This window comes from Zingiber officinale, chromosome 5A (genome assembly GCF_018446385.1).
Source record: "Zingiber officinale cultivar Zhangliang chromosome 5A, Zo_v1.1, whole genome shotgun sequence".
NCBI classification, from domain to species: Eukaryota; Viridiplantae; Streptophyta; class Magnoliopsida; order Zingiberales; family Zingiberaceae; genus Zingiber; species Zingiber officinale.
This window is the reverse complement of record NC_055994.1, coordinates 77,632,706-77,641,329: the sequence shown is the minus strand read 5'-3', so window position 1 is coordinate 77,641,329 and position 8,624 is coordinate 77,632,706. Positions and strand designations below refer to the sequence as shown.

Genomic DNA, 8,624 nt, shown 5'->3' with positions numbered 1-8,624 from the left:
GGTTAGGGTTGGTGGTGGCTAAGGTTGGTGGCATACAGAGGACAACGATGGATGAGGCCATAATAGTTGGAAATTTATTTTCATATTTATTGCCTTTATATGTTGTGTTTGTGTGCTTGTGTGCATGTGTGATGTGTGTGCATGTTAAAATTCCTCAATTTTAAATAACTAAGTGGGAGAGGAATGATTTAAATAAATTCCATGGTCTCCATTATTGGTTTGTAAGTGATGCATTCAAACTTGCGCGTCGACTTTAAGTGCCTTCCTCCACATCGGATGAGCTTGTTTGCGAATCACTAGATCAAACTTTCTCTATGGATGATTATAGGAAATTATTTAGGTTTGTGTGATCTTCTCCATCTGAAGGGGCACAATTTTAATTAATGGACTAAGTATCAAGTAATGGTATACACGTATGCGCATTTAATAGTATTCTCCCCATCGGAGTCACTGCTATTATTTGTGTGACCGAAGACAAACTAACTATTAATTTTATTTGTCATAAAGTTAGGATGACAAGATAATAAAATTAATGGATAAAATCTCCTCTTACAAATGTTTGAATTAGTATACATCCACACTATCGTGGCATACGAAATTCATGGTGTTTTGAGGTGTTGGTGAATTTAAATTATATTGTTTGAGGCATCAATATTATTTTAAATTCTAAAGTTTTGACCAAATATCTTATTTTGTGATTCTCAGGATTTCAAAATGGCTTTCAATCCTCTTGCTGTTATTTTAAAAGAAAACAAACTTACTAGTCCCAATTATATTGATCGAAAATGAAACTTGGACATTGTCTTAACTGTTGAAGGATACAAGTTCGTACTTTTTGAGGTCTTTCCTAATGTGCCTGATAGCGATTCTAGTGAAGAGGAGATTGACAAACATAGGAAATGGGTCAAGGCAGATGAGATGGTGTGGTGTTACATTTTGGCTTCTATGTCAAATGTACTGCAACATCAGCATCAGGCCATGCCTACTACCTATGACATGATGTACAATCTCAAAGAACTCTTTGGACACCAGAATCGGGCTGCCAGGCAGGAGGCTATGAGAACCTGATGACGACCACCATGACTGAGAGGATACCCGTGAGGGATCATATCCTCAAAATGATGGCTCACTTGAATGAGATATAAATCCTTGGAGCTGAAATTGATGGGGAAACCCAGGTCGATATCATTCTCCAAACGCTACCCAAGAGTTTTAAGCAGTTCCGCCTAAACTATAACATGAACAAAAGGACTTATTCATTGGCGGAACTTCTGACAGAACTCCAAGCACTGCAAGAAAAAAGCTAATAGACAACGCTTTAAAAGCGTTGTCTATGTGGCTGAAAAAACGTTGTTAAAAGCACTGTTGTTAAAAGTCTGCTCAAAGATAACACTTTAAAAGCGTTGTCGTTTGTAGCAAAGACAATGCTTTTGCAACGCTTTAAAAGCGTTGTGTATTTTTTGTAAAACATCATTATTGCAATGCTTTAAAAGCGTTGTTGTTTTTGGCAAAGACAACACTTGTGCAACGCTTTAAAAGCATTGTCTTTTTTTAAAAAAAATTTAAAAAATCTATTTACAAAATCATTTTTTTATATTTACAAAACTATTAATTTTCTTTTACCATGTCCAGATTCAAATTTAACATATAAAATAGCATTAATTAGCTCAGCTAATGATTTCAAACTCGTACCAAACAATAGAATTCAACTACAAAGTATTAGTATTTATAGGAGAATTCAACTATACACAAAGACTAAATATTTCTGTTTCAAAGTAGTTAGTGACATTCAAATTTAAAACAAAAAAAGCACAAAATAGCTAGTCGGCCTCGAAGACAATGATCTGCATGGTTACTTCTACTAGATATATTGATCAAAATGGATTGACGGCTTGAGACTGGGACAAAACACCCACCACTGTGTATCTGTCATAGAAAACAATACCATCAGTATTATGCAAAAGAAATTTTTGGTGGTAATAGCTGAAAATAAAGGTCACAGTTCACACCATACAATAATTTTTAAGAGAAAAAGAATTAAGCATAAAATACGGGGAATATAGCAAACGAAAAATACATGTGTTACTTTGTTTCCGCCATGGAAATATAGCAAAGAGAATAGCATAATTGGAGATGCTAGGGAAACCACTGTGAGACCTAAATACATAATTGGAGATGCAGTGCAAAAAGAATAACATATATTTCATTTGAGTTCTTACACATGAACTAAAGTCGAAATCAGCATATGTTCTGATTTCTTTGGTTTGCAGAACTTGTAGCTTTATCAAACACAATTTGACTTGAAATTTTCCAGTAGCAAATGTAGTTTTCTGGTGTACTAAACTATACATATAAAATATGGCTTTGATTCTAGAGTGCAAAGAAAGGATTTAAAAATTCAACATGTCAACATGAAGGTAGCAAAAAAACCATTTTTGAACCAGTAAACATGGTATTTTCTACAAGATATTGAAGCCGACTCTTGGATATTACCTGCCCTTTGATCAAGCATCTAGAAGTTGATGAGTTCTGTCAGTCATATTTTGTTTGACCTGAAAAGGTACGACAATCCCAAATTCATATTCCTAAACTCATCTGATGTTTTTGGGCCATCAAGAAGGTAATGAACTTACATAAACTTGAATGCATCTACTCATAAATATGATCTTATATACATTCTGCCAACTCCGATCGCACCTCATCAATTTCTTCTCAAGAATACTCCGCTTCTGTAAACTGTGAAAATTAATAAAAAAAGATCAACATTGACTTTGCAAATTTTAAATAGTTTATTTCAAATAATTTGAGACATAAGCAAGAAAACATTACTATAGATCGTAGTGAATCTCTCTCGATAATTTCAACTTCTTCAACAATTTGTCTCATAAATCGCATCACATAATAACCACATTGTTTGGCATCTTATTGTCGAGGAGCCTATGTTAATTAGAGACAAATTAATAATGATAAACATACACATTAAAATATATGTTATATATAATTACACATACCTTTACTACTTCTCACTTGTATCTATTGTGTACTAGAAGCCTCATTATGAAGCACCAATTGCTTTGAAGCATTATCTATGGGTAGAACATCCTCCAAATCATTTGTGTTGGGGTCTTCCAAAGAACTGTGGAGTTTGGTAGTTAACTTCTGCGATGATCTAGCTTATTTCTTTTTAAATTTAGGAGAAACAACACCAAGATGAGACTTCATCCAAAATGATAAATTCACAATCAGAATAACTAGCAATTATTATACAAACAATAACAAATGGTGTTAGACTAGAAAAGCAGAAAATCCAAATTATTTATAGAATAACTAAATGCTGTAAGTTAATCATATCAGACATTTTTCTCAATCTTCCTAAAGGTAGATGAGATATACAATTCCAGAGAAACTGAAAAAATGAGTATAAAAAATAAGAAAAGGATGAGTTATATATACAATTTTTGCTTACTTAACTGTAACTACAATAGAGTAAATAAGGGCCACCTACTTGTTATCTCAAACAGTTAGGCATCCCTATGTCAAGAGATCATAAAAAAAGAGGGCTATTAGAAATGCCCTCCAAGGATGATCTGATGCTAAGGATGATAGGCATACAATACCAAACACAAGAAAAATAAGTATAGACTTTCAATGCAATATCAACAATTACTTTGTACCATAAAATGATCATCAAATGCATGAGATATGTCACAAAAACATGAAAATCAGATGTTTGAATGAACTGGTGCCTAGTTACAAACCGGTTGCAAGTAAATTTGAGTAATTAGCAGCTATCAGCAAACAACTGATCTAAACATATTAAACTAAGTAGTTCGGTTACGGAAAGTCCTAGACAGAAGCATTACACACACAAATGACATATCTGGAACATTTGAAGTCAATTGATTGTCCCGATCAATACATTTCCAATGATCCAATAATTTCCTAAGCTGTCGTCTCAACCTTTTTTTTTTCTATTCGCTAATAATTTAATCTATGGTAAAAATCGCAGGAAAAAAAACAAGAAACAAAAGAATCAACAGATGAAACAAAACCTTGTCGAATTAACCGTAAACCCTACCATTTCTGCACAGGAAACCACCGGCGAGTAGATCTAGTGCGGAGGCGGCGATCCAAGAGCGGAGTGATTAGGGCATTTACTATTTGACGAAGAGGTGAAGGAATTCAGAGGAGAGGAGGTTCACGGAGAGGAGTTCGCTGTAGAGGGGTTTGCTGGAGAGGAGTTGGATGGAGAGGACGTGAGAGGAGGAGTTGGAAGGAGAGGGCGTGAGAGGGGTTCGGGAAGATAGGCATGAGATGAGGAGTTGTGAGAGGGGTTCGGGAAGATAAGCATGATATGAGGAGTTGTGAGAGTGAAACCTAAGGGTACTTGATCCAACGGTTTGTATTATCCCAGATTTAGATGAGGGTTTAACAATAGACAACGCTTTTTAAAAATCGTTGTCGTAGACACTAAAAAAATGCTAATAGACAACGTATTTCAAAAAGCGTTGTGTTTGACCCATAAAAATCACTAATAGACAACGGTTTTTAAAAAAGTGTTGTCTATTAGTAAAAAAATAAAAAAAATAGACAACATTTTTCACTAAAAGCGTTGTTAAAAAGAAAAAGACAACGCTTTTTTAAAAAAGCGTTATCTTTTAAGTGTTGTAAAATCCTAATTTTCTTGTAGTGAAGCAGCAGAAGGGCTATTTCGTCAAAGTTTTCAAATTCACATTGCTGAAAATGTTTCTGCTTCTAAGCCGAAAGGCATGAAGAAGAAAAAGAAACAAGTTGGTTCAGCAAAGAAAGTGATTTGACCTCAAGGGATTGGATCGCAAGCAGGTGTGAAGAAGCCGAAGGGCAAGTGCTTCACATGCAAGCAGTCTAGACATTGGAAGGTGGTCTGTCCTCGCAGAAAGGAGAACAATAAAGGTATATCTCATTCATTAGTTATTGAAACATATTTAGCGGTGTTATCTACCAGTACCTGGTATGCAGATACAGAAGCCACTTATCATGTCTATAATTTATTGTAGGGGTTCCAGGAAACTCGACGACTACATGAAGGGGAGATCACCGTCTACATGGGCAATGCTATGAAAGTGACGGCTGTTGTAGTGGGAGATGTTTATTTATCTTTTGATAGGAATAAAACATTGATTTTGAGAAATTATCTTTACGTACCATGTTTTAGAAAGAACTTGATTTTAGTTTCTAAATTATTTATGGATGGATATTCTGTTTCTTTTGATGACAAAGTAGTTGTCAAGAAAAATAGGGAGGTTATATGTTTTGGTACATTGATTGATAATTTGTATACTCTTAATCCAATAATTCCCATGATGCAACAAATGGAAATTAATAACACATCTTCTAATTCTAATAAGAGAATGCAGCATTTGAAAATAAACCAAATGTATCTTTGGCATCTAAGGCTAGGTCATATTAACTTGAGTAGGATTCAAAGGTTAATAGCCGATGGACCTTTGGGTTCATTGGTGGTGGAAAACTTTCTAACCTGCGAATCTTGCTTGAAAGAAAAAATGACCAAGAGACCTTTTAAGAGACAGGGGTATAGAGCTAAAGAAGTGTTAGAATTGGTTTATTCTAATTTGTGTGGACCTATGACTATCCAGGTGAGAGGTGGTTTTGAATATTTTGTCTCTTTTTTAGACGACTATTCGAGATATGAGTATATTTACTTGATGTACCACAAGTCTGAATGCTTTTATAAGTTCAAAGAGTACAAGACTGATGTGGAAAAATGTCATGGTAAAAGTATCAAAGCACTACGGTCAGATCATGGTGGAGAGTACCTCTTAGGAGACTTTAGGAATTACTTATCAGAGGTCGGGATTCAATCCCAATTATCTGCACTTGGTACACCCCAACAGAATGGTGTGGCGGAACGAAGGAATAAGACTCTTTTAGAAATAGTTAGATCAATGATGAGTTATTCAGAATTACCAAATTTATTTTGGAGATATGCTCTGGAAACGGTGGCATACATTCTGAACTTGGTACCTTCTAAGTCAGTACCCTCTACTCCCACAGAATTGTGGAATGAGCATAAACCTAGTCTAAGATACATTCGGATTTGGGGTAGTCCAGCACATGTGCTGAAGGGAGATGCTGATAAGTTAGAATCACGTACAGAAATTCGCTTGTTTGTGGGTTATCTTAAAGGAACGAAAGGTGATTTGTTTTGTAGTCCCAAAGATCAGAAGGTCATTGTTAGCACCAATGCCCAATTTTTAGAAGAGGATTATGTAATGAACTACAAGCCCATGAGTAAAATTGTTCTTGAAGAAATAAGAGAGGACACGTCTAATTTAGTACCAACGGTATAAGATGAGATACCACAAGAAACTGCAACACGTGTCACAAATGATGCACAATTACAGGTAGTGCCTTACCGTAGTGGGTGTTGGATCAAGAAGCGCTAAAGGGGGGTCAATAGCGCTCGTGACTTTCACGCATTTCGTATTCGAAAATCGACAAGAGTAAAGCAGCAGAATAGAAAATAAAAGCAAGACACAAGGACACCAAGATTTACTTGGTTCAGAGCCTTAGGTGACTCATACTCCAAGGCCCACGCTCGTTGAGCGTTTACGTTGGGCAACAACTATAATTTCAAAAGAGTATTACAAATCAAGTACAATTAAAAGTTGTAATAAAACTTATACCGACAATAAAAACACTAAGTTTGAGGCTCCTGGTCGTCGGGGACTCGCTACAGCTTTTCTGGATCGTCTATTAAGCAGCACGGAGAAGATTGATCGCTTGAAAGTTGATGATTTGAGGTGTTGGTCGAGATCTTCTTAAATAGGCTATTGGAGGCGCCTCAACCCCCTTATGGAGGCGCCTCAAACACGAAAGCTTATCCCGCTTTCTGAAACTGCGATTAGCTTCGGGTCGCTGTAGCTTATCCACCTGAGGGTGCCTCCATCGTCACTCCGAGGCGCCTCCAAGCCAGCATCTAGGGCATCTCCAAGTCCCATGGAGGCTCCTCCAGCTCCTCTGCGCAGCCAACTTTGCCTTGCACCCGAGGCGCCTCCAAGCTCCACGGAGGGCGCCTCGGGTACTGTTCATCCGAGGTAAACTTTGTTCTTTTGACCCTGCAAAACATGTTAGTCTCAAAAACAAACACATATCCTGCAAGACAAAGTTAGCATATAATAATAGCATAATTATAAATGTTTGACAGTCACCGGACTACCTGGTTCTGACTTCGGATTTCCGATCGGAAACCCTAGGTCGAACCGACACCTACTGTTCCCTCTTCCGGGGAAAGCGTCCTCACCTACTCCACTCAGGAGAGCATATATGATGCCAGTCTGGTCCTCCAAACCTGACTGGACTTTTCGCCTAGGGTTACCACCCCGTAGGACCTAGGGTTACCAACCCCTAAGGTTTTTAAGCCACCTAGGGTTACCCCCCTCCTAGGACCTAAGGTTACCCCCCCCCCCCCCCCCCCTTAGGATTTTCACCACCTAGGGTTACCAACCCCTAGGACCTAAAGTTGTCGCCCCTTAGGGTTTTCCTTCACCTAGGGTTACCACCCCCTGGGACCTAGGGTTACCACCCCCTAGGATTTTCCTTCACCTAAGGTTACCACCCCTTAGAATTTTCCACCTGCCTAACCGCAGTTAGGACTTTTCTACAAACTCATTCAGCATATCAGATAACAAATAACCTTAACTTTGAATCCCTTTGCCATCATCAAAACTAGGGTTCGATCGTCGGATGCTTCCGACACTAACAATCTCCCCCTTTTTGATTATGACAACTAAAATTAAAAGTTATGTAAAGAGATACAATAAAGAAATGTTATAAAGCATCTCTAGCATAAGCGTAAATTTGATAAGCATAAATTTACCAAAAAGCTCCCCCTTAATAAAAGCTTACCTGAATTCCCTTGAATTTAAATTTTTGAATTTGAATTTTCCTTCTACTCTCCCTCTTTGTCATATATCAAAATAAGTAAGAGAGTAAAGAAAGAACAGTGATCAATGGCCTTAGTTAGGTTTGAGAAATCTTATCTTTTCGGAAATATTTTTTATCTTTTAAAAAAGAAAAATAGAGATAAGCACTTAGCTTTTAAAGGAGGGAAAATTTTTTGAAAAATAAAGGATTTTTAATAGAGGGTTAACCATACTTTAAAATTTTGAAAAAAAATTTTAATAGGATTTTAAACACTTTTCTTTTTAGAGTCGATTTTCTTGTAACACTTTTAGCTAAAAAAAATTTATCATAAATTTTGAAAGCTTTTACCTAGTTATATTTGAAAGCGTTTTGACAAATTACTTAGTTATATTTGAAAAGCTTGAAAAACTTCTTAGTTAAACTTTGAAAAGTTTAAAAAACTACTTAGCTAAATTTGAAAAACTTTTTGAAAGATACCTAGTGAAATTTAAAAAGCTTTGCTAAGCACTTAGCATAAAAAACACTTAACTAACTAACTTTTTTTTTTTAAAAAAAAATACTTAGTTAAGTTTGAAACACTTTTTGAAAAATACTTAATTAGATTTGAAAATATTTTAAAAAACATAATTAAAGTTGAGAAACTTTTGAAAAAATACTTAACTAAATTTTCACAAGCCTTTGAAAAATACTTAAGATGA

General features: G+C 36.1%; 1 long non-coding RNA gene across 1 annotated transcript; it reads right to left on the bottom strand.

Annotated features, from left to right (window-relative positions):
• Positions 1–1,646: 1,646 nt before the first annotated feature.
• Positions 1,647–2,634, bottom strand: LOC121982920. Its single transcript, XR_006112331.1, has 2 exons — positions 2,494–2,634; positions 1,647–1,926 (listed from the first exon to the last, which is right to left on the bottom strand). It is a non-coding gene; the product is annotated as an uncharacterized LOC121982920 (long non-coding RNA).
• Positions 2,635–8,624: the final 5,990 nt, after the last annotated feature.